At 38.7% G+C, this 17965-nt stretch overlaps 1 protein-coding gene across 1 annotated transcript in view; it reads right to left on the bottom strand.

Moving 5' to 3' along the window:
* Window positions 1-17965, bottom strand: part of kirrel3a (kirre like nephrin family adhesion molecule 3a) — a 131825-nt gene that overhangs the window by 112603 nt on the left and 1257 nt on the right. The gene's annotated exons all lie outside the window — the stretch shown is intronic.

The raw sequence follows: 17965 nt of genomic DNA, 5'->3' as shown, positions 1-17965 counted from the left end.
CAGAATGTTACAACCTATGAAAGACAAACAAGCTCAGGTGTCACATTAAATGAAGAAGCTATTTGGTGAGTCTTTATCTCGCACAGTCTTGATTTTGTTTTGTTTTTTTGTTGGGAAGTGCATCACTATAACAATGGCCATTTAAAATAAATTATAATCCTGGATGATAATCAAAATAATAGCAGTAAATAACACATTTCAAATTTGATGTTGCTGAAGATGGTAAATATATATTATGCACTCTACACAGTAACACTCTAACCCACACTTTTGAATAGTATTGGATATAACTTATTTTTCATAATACTTTTAGCTGCCTATCAACAAACAAAAATTTGCTTTTCAATGCATCAGAATTATCTATAAACAAATATAAAACTTATAGAGAACTGAAGCTGTGAAGATGAGAATGAAAAATAGTGCTAGGATCAAATAATTAACACTTATAGCCAATCTGACTTGCGGAGCATCATTTAGTATTTAAAGTTCTCCAGAAGGCCTAACAGTGAGTCACTTCAACAGGGTTTAAACAAGAAACCCTAAAGAGACAGAGAAATAGATTAACAAGAAACCTGGAATGCAAAGAGTCAGCCAGCTCAGAACAGCACAAACAGAAAACGGAAACAAAGAACAAAGATGAACTGAAGCATTCTGACCATGGAGGACACTGCTATGTGTATGAATTCCTCTGTGAGTACATGCATACCATGGTTGTAGGACAAAATGGTTTTGTCTTTATCTGTCCTTGTTACGTACAGCTGGAATCAATAGTCCTAGGTTTGTCTTGAATGGTGAATAACAACAATTCTTAAGCTTTTCTGCACAGGTTACAACATTCCTCGAGTGAATGGAGAGACGCAAGAACCATCAGAGGAGAGGAGAGGAGAGGAGAGGAGAGGAGAGGAGAGGAGAGGAGAGGAGAGGAAAGGAAAGGAAAGGAAAGGAAAGGAAAGGAAAGGAAAGGAAAGGAAAGGAAAGGAAAGGAAAGGAAAGGAAAGGAAAGGAAAGGAAAGGAAAGGAAAGGAAAGGAAAGGAAAGGAAAGGAAAGGAAAGGAAAGGAAAGGAAAGGAAAGGAAAGGAAAGGAAAGAAGGAGGGAGATGGAGGGAAGGAGAGATAGCAGAGGAGAGGAGAGGCTGATGGCAGTCACATCAGAAGAGCGTGTGGCAGATTGTGAGGATTTAAGGATTTCAGAGGAAGGATTGCAAGCTGTGCGTGGGGATCTGTGAGGAGACTGAGACCAGATGGTTGTGATTCTGGCACAATTATCCCCCTCTATTGTTACTGATCTCCATCATTCTGTCTCTCCCCGCTCATCTCTGCCTCTGCCAACAGCCCAGAGTCACTTAATAGAAAAATCTTTAAAGTGACTTAAAAAACATTGAACGATGAACTGCACGTGAGGATGTGTGTGTGCAGGACCTTTAATCTAGCAAGAAAGTATGAATGTTTTTCTCATTTACTACACTACTATTTGCTGCTTAAAAACATATTAAAGGGATAGTTCACCCAAAAATTTAAATTACCCCACGATTTACTCACCCTCAAGCCATCCTAGGTGTATATGACTTTCTTCTTTCAGACTTATACAATCAGAGATATATTTTAAAATGTCCTGGCTCTTCCAAACTTTATTATGGCAGTGAATGGGTGTTGATATTTTGCCCATAAAAGCGCATCCATCCATGATAAAAGTACTCCACACGGCTCTGGCGGGTTAATAAAGGCCTTCTGAAGTGAAGCGATGCGTTTGTGTAAGAAAAATATCCATATTTAAAACTTTACAAACTAAAATAACTAGCTTCCAGCAGACGGCCTATGCAAGTTGACTTGAGTCGAAAGAGTAACAATGTATGACGTAGGATGTAGGAGTAGCGTAAGCTTTGACGCCTCTCACGGTTCAAACAGAGCTGGGCAACAAACTCAAACTCCACCAACATTTCTCTTTATAAATTCTTGTTTTAGACTTCTAATTGGTGAGCGGTGTTTTGTTTTACTCTATCCTCTGCGCTTGCGTGTTCGTCGATATGTCATGCTTCAGGTCAGGGGTTATTCTTCCACTGTAAATCGACGCATACAGCTGTCTGTTGGAAGCTATTTTAGTAGATAAAGTTTTAAATATGGATATTTTTCTTACACAAACACATCGCTTCACTTCAGAAGGCCTTTATTAACCCATTGGAGCCGTATGGAGTACTTTTATGGTGGATGGATGCATTTTTTTGGGCTTCAAAATATTAACACCCATTCACTGCCATTATAAAGCTTGGAAGACATTTTAATACAACTCAGATTGTATTAGTCTGAAAGAAGAATGTCATATTCAACTAGGATGGCTTGAGGGTAAGTATCATAGGGTAATTTTCATTTTTGGGTGAACTATCCTGTTAAGCATTTAACCCTCCTGTTGTGTTGAAAATCTTGGTACAACTTTTTTTGTTGCAGGTCAAATATTGGTTTCCCTGAAATTTGCCAAAAAGATAACCAATATGAAAAAAAACACTCGGGTCCATTGTTGTTTGAAAGAAAGAAAGGTTTGGAACAATATGAGCGTGAAAAAAATATTCATCAATAAAATTTGCTGTTAGGTCTTTCTCGAGAAAGTTTCTTCTAGTTTACACACAGAATGTTACAACCTGTGAAAGACAAAAAAGCTCAGGTGTCTCATTAAATGAAGAAGCTATTTGGTGAGTCTTTTTCACGCGGAGTATCGATTGTTTGTTTGATTGTTTTTTTTTGGGGGGGGGGTGCATCACTATAATAATGGCCACTTAAAATTATAATTCTGAAAGATAATCAGAATAATAAAATAATAATACATCAGTTAATAACATAATACATTTCTAATTTGATGTTGTTGATGATTGTACATGTGTGTGATGTGTGTGTATATATCCACAATGGTTTCCATCAGGGGTGTAACGGTTCACAAAATTGACGGTTCGGTTCAATATGATACAGTGGTGACACGGTTCGGTACGCTTTCGATACAGCAAAAAGAAAAAAATGCCAGAGAAATTCCCTTGATTTTTTATTTATTTATTTATTATTATTTATTAAAACTAACATCATAAAGTATGATCTTTTTTTTTACTTTGAACAATGATGGAGCTATACTTGACCCATCTTCTGGGGTGTCTTCTTAGCAAAATTATTGTAGTAGTTATAAACAAAGGTTTAATTTATTTTAGTTTTATTTTAAGTTTGCAAGGCTCCAGGTCAACATTTGAGGGCAGCAATTTTATTCAAAATGTCGAAATAATCCAAAAGCAAAACGATTAAAAAATAAATATTTGAGAGTGGAAATGGCAGCCACCTACTGGTTACAATGGTCTTTTTTATTTTTAAATAAGTGAGTTTTTTCCTACATCTAGAAACTTTTTAGTTTTATAAATGGGGGTAATCTTTGAAGGATGAACAAAATAATGTTTTGGTCATCACATTAAAAATAACATTTAAATATATGATATTATTTGAGTTTTGAAGTGCTAGAAAAAGATATGTGATGTACTTGAAAGCATTTTACTATTCCTACCAAATTTCCATGGTGACAGTTAGTGTTTAGCCTACTTACTACATTAAATCCATCGTGAATGTTGCTGATTTGTGGACTTAATCATGGCACAATGTTTCTCCTGGTTTCCACATCAACTCTGTTTGATCTAATAGAGATCTACGGGTAATAACGGAGAAATTTAAATGCTTTTCACTAGATCACGCAGCGATGTTATTATTTCTGTGGCAAACTCAAATTCTTTCTTTACTGGATCTCTTAGCGCTGTGTAGTAACAGTGTCGCTCGATCAAGATCGGCTCGCACTGCAGTGACAATGCTCCAAACTGATAAACGGTCAGTAAAGCAGAAGTTGAGTTTGCCATTTGATGTTGGGCAACGTTGTGGTGTTCGCACCAGCGCGACTGCTATCTAAATTTTGGTCGGCAGGAAAAATGGTCCAGCGTATCGTTCGGTTTGTAATGCGTATTGCGTACCGAACTGAAAGCCTCGTACCGAACAGTTCAATACGAATACGTGTATCGTTACACCCCTAGTTTCCATGCAATTCAGCAATAAATAACCATTATGAAATGACCTACAGGGTAGTGTAAACACATAAAACCTCTATTGCAGCTTTAAAAAAAAAAGTAAAATATGAGAAATTATGAACTCCTATTGAGCTATAAATGGTTCCTCCATTTGTGTTGGGGTCAATTTGAGCCACATATTTTTATGTTCAAAACTAGCTGCAAAGACAAAAATAAAAACATTTCTTATTTTTTGGCCATGGCTACTTGTAGTGGCTATTTTGCACACTGAGACTAGTTAATACATATATCTAACATTATTTGTACTTGTAGAGTAAATAGTATTTATCGCTATTTGTACTTGATGTGCAGACTAGAATGTGAGATCCAAAAAACTAATAAATGAAAACATCTTTTTGACTGTGAAACTCAAATAGATGAAGAAACCACAAATTTGAATGATTGATGCGATTTCAATTTTGAGTAAACTATGAATCTTAATTAAATGGGAAAAAGTTCCCATGTATTTCACATTTTACTTTTTGACCTGCAATAAAAGTTTGACTGAAGAAAACCTGACTCTTTGCCGTTTTTTCAACAAACTACTTGTTATACATTTCATGGAAATCAATGGGGGTCAATTTGACCTCAAAACAATCTATGTGACCAAAAATTTTGCTTTTTCAATTTGCATGCACATTTTTGACAAGGAAAAGTCACAAAAATTCAAGAATACATACATTGTTTTTCCAGTGTTTCAAGCTGTTTAAAAATAGCTATATAAAACACAAAATAGCAATGTGACGTTCAAAGTGAAACATTGAGAATTGACTAGATTGCAACATGCAGCGATTTTATTGGTTAATATTATTTTTCCACACCCACACTGTCTTGAATGCACAAGCCGAAATGTAATTTCACAGACCATTCCATGAAATAATTTGCAACAAACAAGTTGATCTACGGAATAAAGTGCACTGATGAATCATCCGTCCGTAAGACCTGGGACTTTTATTAAAATCTAGATACTGTCAATTTTGATTTCATGTTGACTTACAGAGTTCTCCGCAGAATGATGTAAGCAGGAGCAGGTGGCCAAACACAGGCCCTGCTAAACCTGAGAGACATTGAGTTTCCTCTGAAAAGATTTTTTCAGCATCGACATTTGTTGCTCCTGCAAGAGTCGGTCCTATGGACGGAAACATATTAAGAAATATGCTGAAGCGAAAGGATTCAACGACTAGAACTCCAGACTCCTGTTTCTCTGCGGAGTTCGCATGGCCTCTCGTTACCACCTTTAATGTCATCATCTACTTTTACAGCTCCCATCATCTTGTGTTATTTCTGTTTTTCAGGTAAAGCAGACATCATTTTGGTGTTTTCATTCAGAGAGTAACCTTCTAGCATCCAGCGCTGCCGTTCCCAAGAGCTTTGATGAAATATCACAATAACACATAACACAGGGGGCAACGGGATTATGGGACATGTAAACAGGCAGTTTTCAGCAGGAGACGTAGTCAATGTAAAAATAGAGCATGACAGCAAGAAGGCTTTTTTTTCTCCGTCAAATATAAGTTGTGCTCTTTGAAGTGCTCTGGTTTAGAGGAACCTGAGGCAGTTCATTGTAATTATTTAACACTTAAGCCCACCAGAATGTAGCCGGTGATGTATTTTTCATGTTTTCACGACAAATTATGCCGCAGACGTAGGGGATAAAAAAAAGACAGAGAGACTCATTTATTTCAGTATCTTTTCTCTCCTTTTGTAACGGCTTAATTAAACATATTTATTCTTCAAAGTCAAAGTAATTATTTGTTTTTGCATATTCTAAATGCAAAGTGTGCTTTGGATTCTTGGTATCTGCCTCTTGTTTGTCTTTTCTCCTTCAATAAGTCACAATGTGAATACTAACAGACTGATCAATAATATCCACATTTTCGGTGCAAATTAAACAAGTCATATTTCCATGTGATACAATGCATGTTAAAAGCATATTGAGCTAATAAACTGAGAATCATGTCTTCGCCAAATGAAACATTACAAACCATACAAAATCTCTAGTCCACAAATTCTTATTCAAGATGTTTGTTGGCATGCAGCATCCTGCTTTCCCTCAGCCAGTTTTACACTTCACACTTTTGCTGACTCACTTTCACACTCCAGCAATCAAAGCCAAAGTTCAAAACAGCACATGTCCAGTATGTCTGGCGCAGCTATAGAAATGACATGGCTTGTCTCATCCAACTGGGCAGAAAACTGAGCCCAAGAGGAAAGGCGAGAGCTTTTGAGTGTTTTAGAGAAGCATGTGCCAAGAAAACTGCGAGTCCTTCTGAAGGCCAAAACCTTCCTGTCTACACCTGATCTGTAAAGATTGCTCATATGTGTAATGGAAAATGTCTCAACTTATTTCAGAATACAAAATACAGAATGTTCCAGCTCTAAAATCTGATTTGATGAGCCGTTTCATGATCACATCTGCTGAATTAATTACATCTGTGTTTGATACCATACCATTAAAAGCACTCAAACACATGGCCTTGAGTATCTTATTGCTTTAAAAAACTCAAATGACAATCATTAAAAAAAAGACAAAGTTTGTTAATTTAGCCTAGTTTAATGCCATGCCAGCAACCTTGGCTATATTCATGGAGAGAAAGATTAAAAAGGAACGATTAAAATAGATTTTTTTTATTTAATCTTATAGAAAACTTCAAAAGCTAGATCTGGTCTTATTTCATTAAATATCTTTTCATAAGGTCAACAGAAAAATAATGAATTCTAACAGAGTTCAAACTATCACACTCCGTTAAAATATGCTTCAGTAATTATGGATTCTGGCGTGAGAAGCATAAAGGAGGATCTTCACCTGTTAACAGAAACATACGAGTTAATCTGGTGTGCTATCGACAGCGTGTATTGGTAATATGATCCCAGCGATTTTCAAAATGGACATGCTAAGACAAAGTGCCTTATAACGATAATTATAACAAGCCCAACATATGTATTTCCTTATAAGTCACTTAGTAAGAAACTGTCAAGAATTACAAGAAGAGAACTGTAAATGCAAAAAGACTTAAGGCAATCCTGTGTCATAAAGCACTGAAGTAAAGTCAACTGCTGGGGTTTGCCCTGTAGCATTAAGAGCTCTGGGGAAATCTCAGAGCAATGACAGCTCAACAATCCCCTAATCTCTCATCTTACAGAGTTCTTTTACAGGCACAATGTTATTCCGATTATACTTAATGAAACAGAAAAGAAAGGTTGTGTAAATTTCATAAACTATATATTTTTATTGATGAAAGATTATTTTGAAGGAATAACACCACACTCAAAAAATAAATAAAACTACTGTCTGCACACTTGAATCCTTTCATGTGTGTAATCCTTTCAAATGTGTAAATTATGTAGATAACTCAATTTGTTGGGTAGGTTAAAGAAAAACTACAACTCCCACCATTGGACTACAACTCTCCTACCTGGCTTCCACAGGTGTGGTAATCACTGTTGATTGTCCTGATGTGTTTGAACACAGTTAAGTTGATTGCTACATTGATTGTCAGTATGCCCTGAGGATGGTCGTTTGACCGAAAGCTTGGCTATTAAATTTGCTGAAAGGATTCAAGTGTGCAGACAGTTTTATTTATTTATTGATGAAAGATTATAAAATAATGATTAGATAAGATAAAATGCAGATGTTCCTATATTTTTTAAGTTTTTGAACTAATCACCAATTTGTTATGCATGCAAGCACACTAAATGATGCTGTAAAGTCAACATGAAGTCAAATAAAATGAGAAACCCAAAGTAAGCCCAAAGATTTCCATACATTTGCATTAAGAATATCCACATTTACTGTGGATTACGGATTTTTGTGGAGGAAATAAAGTAATTTCAGTAGGTATCTACACGATCTGGGATTTCACGTAAGAACGAAAGTTTTCTCAATGGGTTCACGTTGGTCTTCTAATGGTCACACGTCTTCAAATGATGCGAATTCACATGTCAGAGTTGACTGCAACGAAATTCGCATGAGCTTATGTTTCTGGTCTCCCGCATTCGCATGCATACGAATGGAAGTCAATGGAACGAAACGTGTAGTGTGACCACTCCTCAGTGCTGCAGACTATAAAACTTTCTAAAGCTCTCAAAGCCATTGCCTAGTGGTTCAAATCTGGGTCGCAACATTTTCCCCATTACCCTTCCACTCTCTATTATTTAATCAATAAAATTGCAGAAAAATACAATTGAAAAGAAAACCAAGCCATTAATCCAACCCTCCTATCTCAGAAGACAAGTTGGGAATGTCTAAGTGTTTGTGTGTGTAAGAAAAATTGTGTGGCTAATGACCACCCTTGCCCTATGATTCACCAATGAAGACATTATCTCTGGTCAGCGAGAGGGAGGCGTTTAGGGCAGATGGGTTAAAGAAAGAGCAGCAGCACCTTCAGTACGGAGTCAATGCTTCGTCCCTGCGCTCCTCTTCAAACTGCCAAACACACTGCGAATCAATGTGCAGCACGGTCCCGTAAGGACAGATTAAGGAAGCATGAAATACAGGGGAAGGAGTAATGCAGAGAGCGCGAGACCTGTCTCCGTCTTACAGAGGGAGATATTTTCTAATCATCAAGTACTGGAAGCCCTGAATGACGTGATTCTCGAAGACATTTGTCTGTCAGTGATTTCAAAGGAAGCATATGTCTGAATCTTTCTGTCATGTCAAATTGCTTCACATTTTAATGTCTTGACAGGTCTCTGATTCCTTGGGGGGCAAGCAAGACTATCTGCTGAGAGTCTAGGCATAGTCCAGTGGCCAAAAGGCCGAGTGTGTGGCCGAGTTTGACATCCTGAGCTTTAACTATATGTTTTTCTGAAATATTTTTTCCATTGTAATGCACATTTTTCCCAGTCAACAACATGCTTTTTACTCGCATCAGCTCTCTTAGCCACAGGAGATGTTTTCCCTTCAGCTTGACCCGTGACAACTGACAAGCTAAATTAAATGTTGTCTCCACTCTTTTTCTCACCTATGCCAACATTCTTTTTCTTTCACGCCCCTAAAAGCCAGGAGTAAGTGTGTGAGCATGCACTCACGGGTCCCTGGTGTCCTCTTGCTATCTAGCATTAAAGACTCATCACAGCGTTGTGTCATATCTCCTTGTTTGCCCTCTGCAGGAGCTGTAACTATCACTGGTCTCCGTCTCTTGGACCCTCTGGACACTAGCGGTATTAAAACGACAGAGATCTTCTGAGGGATCCTGGGTTTGTCCTACTTGCATCACAGGGAAATGGTGGAAACCTTACTATGGTTCAAAACAACCTTGCCATGGGCTCAAGTCCCATGCATCTGCCTCAGAGACGGAGCTGTGACCTTCTCATTTTAGTCCTGGACACTTTTTCATGGTTTTAAAAAAGCAACCAATGAAAACCCCAATAGGAACGAAAATTTACAAAGGAGATCTTTTTAATAGTAGCCTAACTGTTTCTCCTAGTTTGAAATGAGAGCCAATAGACATGTTTACTTAAAGTAATAGTTAACTCAAAACATTTTATTTGGTCGTGATTTACCTACCTTCATGTAATTCAATGGGTAACAAAAGACTATATTTTGAAATATGTTTAGAACAAGATAGTGAGTAATTGATGACCGAATTTTCAGGGCAAATTAGCGTGAGAGCGCTATCCTGAGATCTAGACTCTTTAGACCCCAGACATGCTTCCTCTAGAGTTTCAGAAGAGATGTCAGCATGGTTAAAAACTCCTGAAATATGCCAAAATCTGCAAAAATATACAAGAAAGAAAGGTTATATTTTAAGAACTGAAATATTTCTCTCCATTTTTTTCCCAAGACCAAATTATGTAAACTATGCTTTTTATAGCTCTATATACAGTCAGCAAAGACACTCCACCCACCTCCAAAATCAAATTCAAACAAATCCCATCACTATAGCTACACTAAAAAACAATCAGATTTGCCTATTTTTTTGGAACTTCAAATAAAGCAAACAAAAAAAATCCAGAAATGTCAGTAAACTGGATAAAAATATTCTACAAGTCAATGTAGCCACATGAGATAAATACTAGACACAAAGTTTTTTTATAATATAATTATCATATGTGTCTTTCATCATTGTACACTGTAGAATATTTTAATGAACAGCAAATTGCATTCTGCACTAGTCGGGTCTTGGCTACAGATTAAATTTAACAGTGTTGTTATTCTATTAGTGTTTTTAAAGATTACCTTTAAGTGAGCACTAGATGATGGCAAAGAGAAATAAAAATAGATGGAATCTAACAACTAAATATCTACATACCATCTAATATTTAAGAATGATAATGATATATCATGCATAGCCTACCTAATTCAAAATTAAAACAGTTGATTAATTAAAAATTAGATTACACATTAACTATAATTTTCACATGAACAGTAATTTCAATGGGACTATTGAAGAAAGTAAAATTTAAAAAAAGTAGTTTGGGTCGATCCATTTTTGCAGCTACTGTAAGTGTCTTTTACTTGAAGGAAGCTCAAAGTTCTGCAAGTTACAATAGGTTTTGTACAATGAAGGAAAAATTTGATTTCTCATGTATGACCCCTTTAAAAGAAGCATAACTGATCACACTCCAAGTCTCCTGAGCTATGAAAGAGCAGCATCTGAGAAATGAACACTTCCACTGATCCAAACAGGATGGTCAAACTCCTTTAAGACTCCTTAGTATCTTAAAATAATTATTTTTATGAAAATGGAGCAAAATAACAAGTGAAAGAAGACGAGAGGAGGTGTAAATCTTAATTTGCTCGGCAAGGAATGTGTTTCTGTTTTTCTCAGCTCAAAATGACACCAGGAGTGGCGGCAGATATATGATAATGTCTTCACGGAGAGAAGATGCATGAAATGAAAGTACAAAGCTGTGAACGATATTCTAATGCACTCTCAGGGTTTTATTTGTTGTTCGGAATGTTTTCACACCTTTAGTCCCATTTATAGGAAACGCACACATATGGAATTCCATCAGTCTTGTCTCCCTCTTTCCCCATCTGCAGTCGTCTTTACCTTCCAGATGATAATTTGCACCGGAGTCCCATTAGGGATGTTTGAACACAGCAGTCGGTCTTTGCTATTTACCAAACCTGCTTCCATCATCTAACGCACAGCAGAGGCAAGAGTTGGACCATTAGCACTAGGACGGGGAACCCCAAGGCCCAGAAACAGGACCACATGCCTAGTACAACCACACAGCTCAGCAATACGCACCATACAGCCAACCTACAAATGAATTCTGAGAGAGCACATTTATGGGCTGCAAGCTATAGGGGTTCAGGAGAATGCAGTGGCAAGTTAAAACACCCTCCTCAAAAGTTTCCTGGCCAGAAACAGCTTCCGATTATCCAGAGTGTGTCTGTGCAAAAAATGCACTTTGGATGTTTATGCTTCACAGCCAAAGATGATTTACCTGGGCTCCCAACCTTCGCACTGATGCATGTCCCTGAAAAGGAGCTTTGCAGATGTTCCTAAAAACTGCTAGGGCTGTAGAAATGACAATAAATGAAAAAATATCTACAGATATATAGAGCATTGCCTCTGATTTAGAAAGTGGTAAGTTCTGTAAGGCCACCTACATTAGTCATATCCTCTGGAACCTTGATCTTTAATAAGTCTAGAATGTCACTTCATTCAGTACGCTTAGAGAATTAGACGGCATTCATATGAGACCTCTGATGGAGTACCTATTAATTATGTATTTATGCTTTATCAGTGCCCATGGGGCGAACCTGGCTCCCTAGTTTTATTTTCTAACATGTTTATTTGTGCAAAAGCACTTAAGTTGTTTGAAAATGGCCCTCTTTTGTTCTCCTCTATAATAAATTCATACCTTAAATGGAAGATAAACAACCACATACAGTCGAGGCTCATGATAGTGAATTCAGGGTAATGTATCATTTCATGCAGATTTTCTGCCGAGACCCTCCGAGATGCACAATAATTCATGGCGAAGTGCATTTTATTCTTTTTTCTTTTTTGGGGGGGAAATCATTGATGCAAGTATAAACATTTAAAGTTACAACATATTCCACTCCTAGTCCTTTGGAGAAATATCTTCAGTAGAGGAGTTAGAGAAGGTTTTAGCAGCCCAAAGGGAAATATTTCGGCAGCATGACAATACAAGCAGCATTCTGCAGTATATGAACCTCTGAAGAAATATATGTTATTTCCATTTAGCAGAGGTCAGCTGGACCCTGTGTCTGTCAATAAATATCGATGTTTCAAAATTACACCGGCAATCTTCGGTTCTCCGGCATCTTTGTTGTTTCTACCGAATAACTATCAATAAATGTAAAGTTGAGTTATTGTTAATGTTTTCACCGGAAAAAAAATAACAGTTATCAAAATGCTGAAGAAACCTTTTGTCTCACAAAAGAATCAAGCTCTGTCTGTCAAAGTTGAAGCGTGCCTGTCGACTCCTTTTCAACCTCGTTTCATCTTTCTCCAGCAATCTAAAAAAAAGCGGCTTTCAAACAGAAAAAGGAGCTTTCAGTCCTGAAAAGCTGTCAGGCAAGAACACATAGTTGCACCTTTAGTTCAGTCTCACCTGCTTTGCTGAACCTCAAGCGATGTCATTCGACAGAAGCATCATTTTCAAAGCGCACTTAAGAAGACTGGGTTCAGCCTAAAAAATAGCATGCTCTCCAGGTCTGTCTGCGTGCTATCTGATCTGACTTCATGGCTTTTATAAGATTACTGCTGAGCCGTTCTTCATTATAGACCATTATCAGTATCGATAAGGTGAAAATAAAGTGCACTTAGCTCACAGATTTTCTGTTTATCTGCCCATTCTCGGCTCAAACCGCAGAGGACTGACAGGATCTTAACAGAATCTAGCTTTGGCTTCGGTGTCGTGCATTGCTTCATTCGTTTGCCGGACGTATCTGATATTAAAAGAAGACGGTTTTGAGTTTTTTTGGCTCACTGAAAGCAGGAGGAGTCAATTCACTCAAGCTGCACCATTTAGCTTTGGTCTGCTGCCAAGCAGGCGTGCCGGACGGATACGTCTGCGCTTCATGTGTGATTTTCTGCGGATGTTTCAGAGCTGCTGATTGAATCAGAGTTCTCCTTTATTAAATCATAGCACCACAGCAATTGATGCAGCCATTCAAAACTAGCTCTTCTTAATGTACAGATGGCTTCGTTTACTGTGCTGAAAAAGGCAGGGTTGTACTGCGCTCAGCAGAAGTTGCTCGGTTGTTCTGAGGTAGTCTAGGGTTTTAGACGTGAGTCAAAGACAAACACTGAATCTCAGACAACTTTTTTAGTTTCTTTGTGTGAGGGAATGATTCAATTTCGAGATAAAATTATTAATAAAAGTACAGTCTCACAGGCTTTGCCAGATGCATCTTTATCTTGCTTGATTTCGCAAGATAGAGCACTAGGGAACTACTCTGCTGAAACATCTAAGGTTTATACAAGACTTAAACAAACGACTACATTTACTTCAAAATGATCTATAGAAAAACTTGAGTGAGTTATTTTAAGAGCTGCCACAAGGCTTCTTCGTTTCAGACTAGCAGGAAATAACTCATCATTAAAACATTTTGCATGCTTTACTGAGACCTGACTGTTGAAGATATCACCGAACACAAGATAAGGAGGCTTCGCCAGCCACTCGAGTCTCCAGAGAGTAAACTTGGGTGTTAGGCCTCTTTCAAAAAGAACATTATTAGAGGTTCTTTATAGGAAATGCTTTAAGGCTTTAAGATCTGCCTAGAACGAAGAGAGACAACACAGAGACGCATGCTGAGAACAATTATTATAAGCTCCCGTGGCGACTACTTGCAATTCCCATCAAAAGATGCCATCAAAGCATTTGGTTTACTAGCACAAAATAATGAAGAAGTATTAACCGCGCCTCACGGGGTTCAGATCACACAACACTCCCGATAGAAAGAAGCCTTCCTCTGTGGCAAAGCAGCCTGTGTTTTGAAATTGGTCACTCTGAAACACACCGTCAGCCTCTTGTCAGAAATGTGACCACAAAGCAATCCGGGGATTTGGAAGGTGAAGTTACAACGGCAGCTGTTAAGAATGCATTGTTGCCACAGAAAAACATACACAAAATTATCTGAAGGTAAGAGGCCAGTAACCCCACCCTCAACCGCTGTTGTGTAGTCAGAGGATTGATTTGCATTTAAATAAGCCAGGCTTATGCTTGTATTGTGGCACTCATCCGTGCTACGGTAAACAGGCTTGCTATGTAATGCCACCAGACTCCAGACCTGTCAATCCAAGTGTGCGATTGTCCGCGGCACAAACTTCCTGCAGACACAGAAACCCTTATCAGATCAAGCGTTTCACATCCAGCAACATAAATCTGTGCGAAATTTACCAGGCGTGCTTAAAGTCTATCTCTCAGAGTCTGTCAGGACTACAACCAAACAACTGCTATGCGACGCAAATATGTGGCAGCGTCACATTGATTCATAGCTGCAATATAGTGCGAGAATAAAATGATGCTGATGTTTTTTTAAACTACCCCCTTCAGCAAATTAGAGAGAGAAATAAATGATCAAATGATTGATTGTGCAGACTGAGGAAAAATAAACTAATATACGCACACAGACGAACAGCCACCCACATACAGAGCAGGGACCCTCACACAAACACAGAGGATTGCTGATATAGAATACAAACATGTCAAGAAATGACTTTGTTATTACCTGCTTAGATCCCATTAGGCCTGTCAATGCTTCAGTGTGGGTGAGGAGAAAGAAACTTTGATAAAAAGTGTTAAGTGACATTTCAGAAAATCTGACAGCCTTCAAGCTTTAATGTGATCTAATTAACCCGGAGACAAGTAGAGCAGCACCTCTGCACTGGTAACCGTCAGGTTAAGAGATGTACGTGAGCTACAACCACTGATGAAATGTAAAAGTCTTATTTTCTTGGCCTCGTAACAAATAGCCTTACCTGACAGCCAGGTTTTTTCTTTTGTTTTACGAGTATTGTCCATATATCCCGGTCGGTATCTGTGGAAATGCCCTCGGAATGATGGCGAGCCAGCAAAAATAACATAAAGCTCTTTCTATCTCTGCCGTCTCTCTGAGTTGTGATTTTCTCTTCACTTATTTATGGGCTAATCCGTCTCTGTCCGACTCAAATCAAATTGCATAAAAAACAAATAGAGGAGAGAGCAGATGGAGGCTGACCCCCATCCACACGGGCCGAGCCGAAGTCGGGAACGCACTCCGCTTCATTCCCAGACTGACCCGGCCCGAGTCGAGTCATCACACTCAAACGGACAGCAAGAGGGATGAGCCCAGCTGGGAGAAAATTGGTGTTTACCTGGGTGCTTCACAGAGCAGATTACACTTAAATACCACATTGCCGGATGAAGCTTAAATGTGGATTTGAGGCAATGGAGGGTTCAGAGATGTGTAAAATAAAAGAAACAGGTGGGAGAAAATTTAAGCTTCTACAAACAGGAAAAAATATAGCCTACTACAGCCCTGCATCTGTAATGCCTGAACAATCTGTCCTGGAAAGCACAAACAAACACCATGATACTTTTCAGGACCTTCAATATGAGCAGAATAAATACAAGGCCCACAGAGATGATCTTATGTTCAAGGCTCAAAAATATGGACTGCCTGGCCTGGGATCAGCGTGAAAGCCGCTCAGGACAGTTGATAGGATCAACACTGGCCCAAACGGTCATGCAAATTTATAATTTGCTTATTGCTTTTAAATCTTACCATTGTAAAAAATCTAATAATTTTAAATCATTTATGCACAAGAAGGCACGAAAAATAACTCAATTTGGCACTCGCACACTCTGAGACGGTTTTCTGTGCACACAAAGCCACCTCTTAGTGAGTGAGTTCTCTTTTGCGTCTTATTACGGTTCAATGAATAAATAAACACGCACTTATGTCAGATAAACCTGGGATAAAATCAGATGTCTGACAGCAGCCTAATACAGTATACTTGCTGCTGTCATTCTCATTCTCTTGGCTGAATCACTTTGCTAGTGAAGATAGGCATGTTGTTTTACATCTGATAACTTGTTTCTTACCTTAACACTTGCCTGTTTATGAAAACTGTTTATTTCATTGTTCTATTGTATCATTGTTCTATTGTATTTATATGTGCTGTTGCTTATCATTTGTTTATTTGTTCTATTTATTAATGATTTGTGAAATTTCTGTAATATCTAAAATTTTGATTTCTTATTTATTCGAAAACAAGGTTACACAGGTCAAAAACTATGAAAACAATAACTTTTTTTTTTGCAGAAAATCTGAACCACTGACCTGACGGTCAGGCCAGTATAAAACAAATCCTAGTGTTAAGTCAGGTATGTCTAAAAACTAGTTTTACCAAATGAAAAAGAGCACTGACTAAACAAAGGCGCTCAGTTTCCAGCATTATCGAAGTGCCACAGCTGTAAAAATGTAGCGTACATAATACAACCCAAGCAGCTTACAGATAAAAGGCCAAGGTGGCTTGTCAAACAACAGCCGAGATGCCCCCACAGTCCATGTTTTATGAAAGACAAGCTCTGATTACAATATAATTGTTAGCAAGCGTTGACAGCATCTTGTATAACAGCATGTGGGCTGCACAAAACCATGCAGCGCTACACTGCCCCCATGGCTGCAAGCCACTGCTGACAATGCTGATGGTGTTTATGACACTTAAAGAGGAAACATGATGCCTTCTGCAGCAATCAGGAAGTTGTGGAGTGCGGTGGGCGGGATCTGGGAAATTTAATATTTGCTCAGTTCAACATGCCGCGACTATTAAAACGTGTGACAGAGCGAAAGTAAAACAAAACAAAAATTTTAAGAGATGCACTTGTTTCGCTGACCTCTCTCGAGTCTCTTTGAGTGGGTCCGCCTGAGGGTCCCTTTCACACGGTCTTTGGCTGCTCCTTGTTCGGTGAGAGCTATAAGTGGTGTCTGGGCCAAGCATGAATGAGATTGTCCCCATCGCTGCGGGGGAAGGATCTGCTGCTCCCCCTCACTGCCGGGGAGGCAGCGGGGCTGCAGAGCAAATAAAGGGATCAGATGAAGGGTGTCAGATCGCATCGACTTTTCTTCTCCTTCTGTTTCCCTAGCCACAGCACCACGATTCAACTGTCAAGAGATGCTAAATAAACCCGGCGTTCATTTGTAACACAAGAGTTGGCCATGGTTAACAAAGCGTCCCCGGGGACTGGTACAAACACAAGGCTCACCTGATAGCATCTCGACTTGCCAACGGAACAGTTTTTCTGACGGCAAGTATAAATAACTGTTACTCAGATGAATCTCTCGCATAGCTGGTTGGAAGAAAGCGATCATTAATTTTATGTATAGTTTTTGTAAACTGTTCATGAAACGTTTCTGTTTGCAGCTGAGCTGCTATAAGGGAACACAAACTTGAAGCACGGATAAGAGCAGGAGGGGGCCTGCAGTATATCATCAGTGTGTAAACTCAAAGTTCTGCGCCATTGAAGTGCAACACCGTGTGCATATGGCGTAAACACAACTCTGCAGCAGAAAGCCTGTCAGTGTTTCCTCTCAGGTCATAAAAAAAATTCAGAGTGATGGCAAAGCACTCCCTCTCAAGACTTGCACGAGGGAGGTAAAAAAAAAAAAAAAAGAACGAAAAAAAAGAAACAGCCCTGCGAGGCTTAACATCTCGGCACACAGACTCATAAAAAGCAGTAATAAACCCAAAAGCCTCTTGAGATTTGATGTTCATTCGCTCAAGTGTCCATGTGGGAGCCATACCGGAGGCTTTATTGCTGGTTTCAGATTCAAATGGGGAGTTTGGCCCATGCTGGACTTTAAATGTGAGCGTTCAGGGATTCTTCTTCGGGTTATTTCAAGCTCACACAATCAAATAACACAGAATCTCAGATGAGGGTTGCAGGGTGCAGAAGTCACCGCACTTGAAATGAA

Source organism: Scardinius erythrophthalmus (genome assembly GCF_964197995.2).
Source record: "Scardinius erythrophthalmus genome assembly, chromosome: 23".
In the NCBI taxonomy this organism is placed as follows: Eukaryota; Metazoa; Chordata; class Actinopteri; order Cypriniformes; family Leuciscidae; genus Scardinius; species Scardinius erythrophthalmus.
The sequence above is the reverse complement of the archived record's forward strand: the minus strand, read 5'-3'. Positions and strand labels throughout refer to the sequence as shown.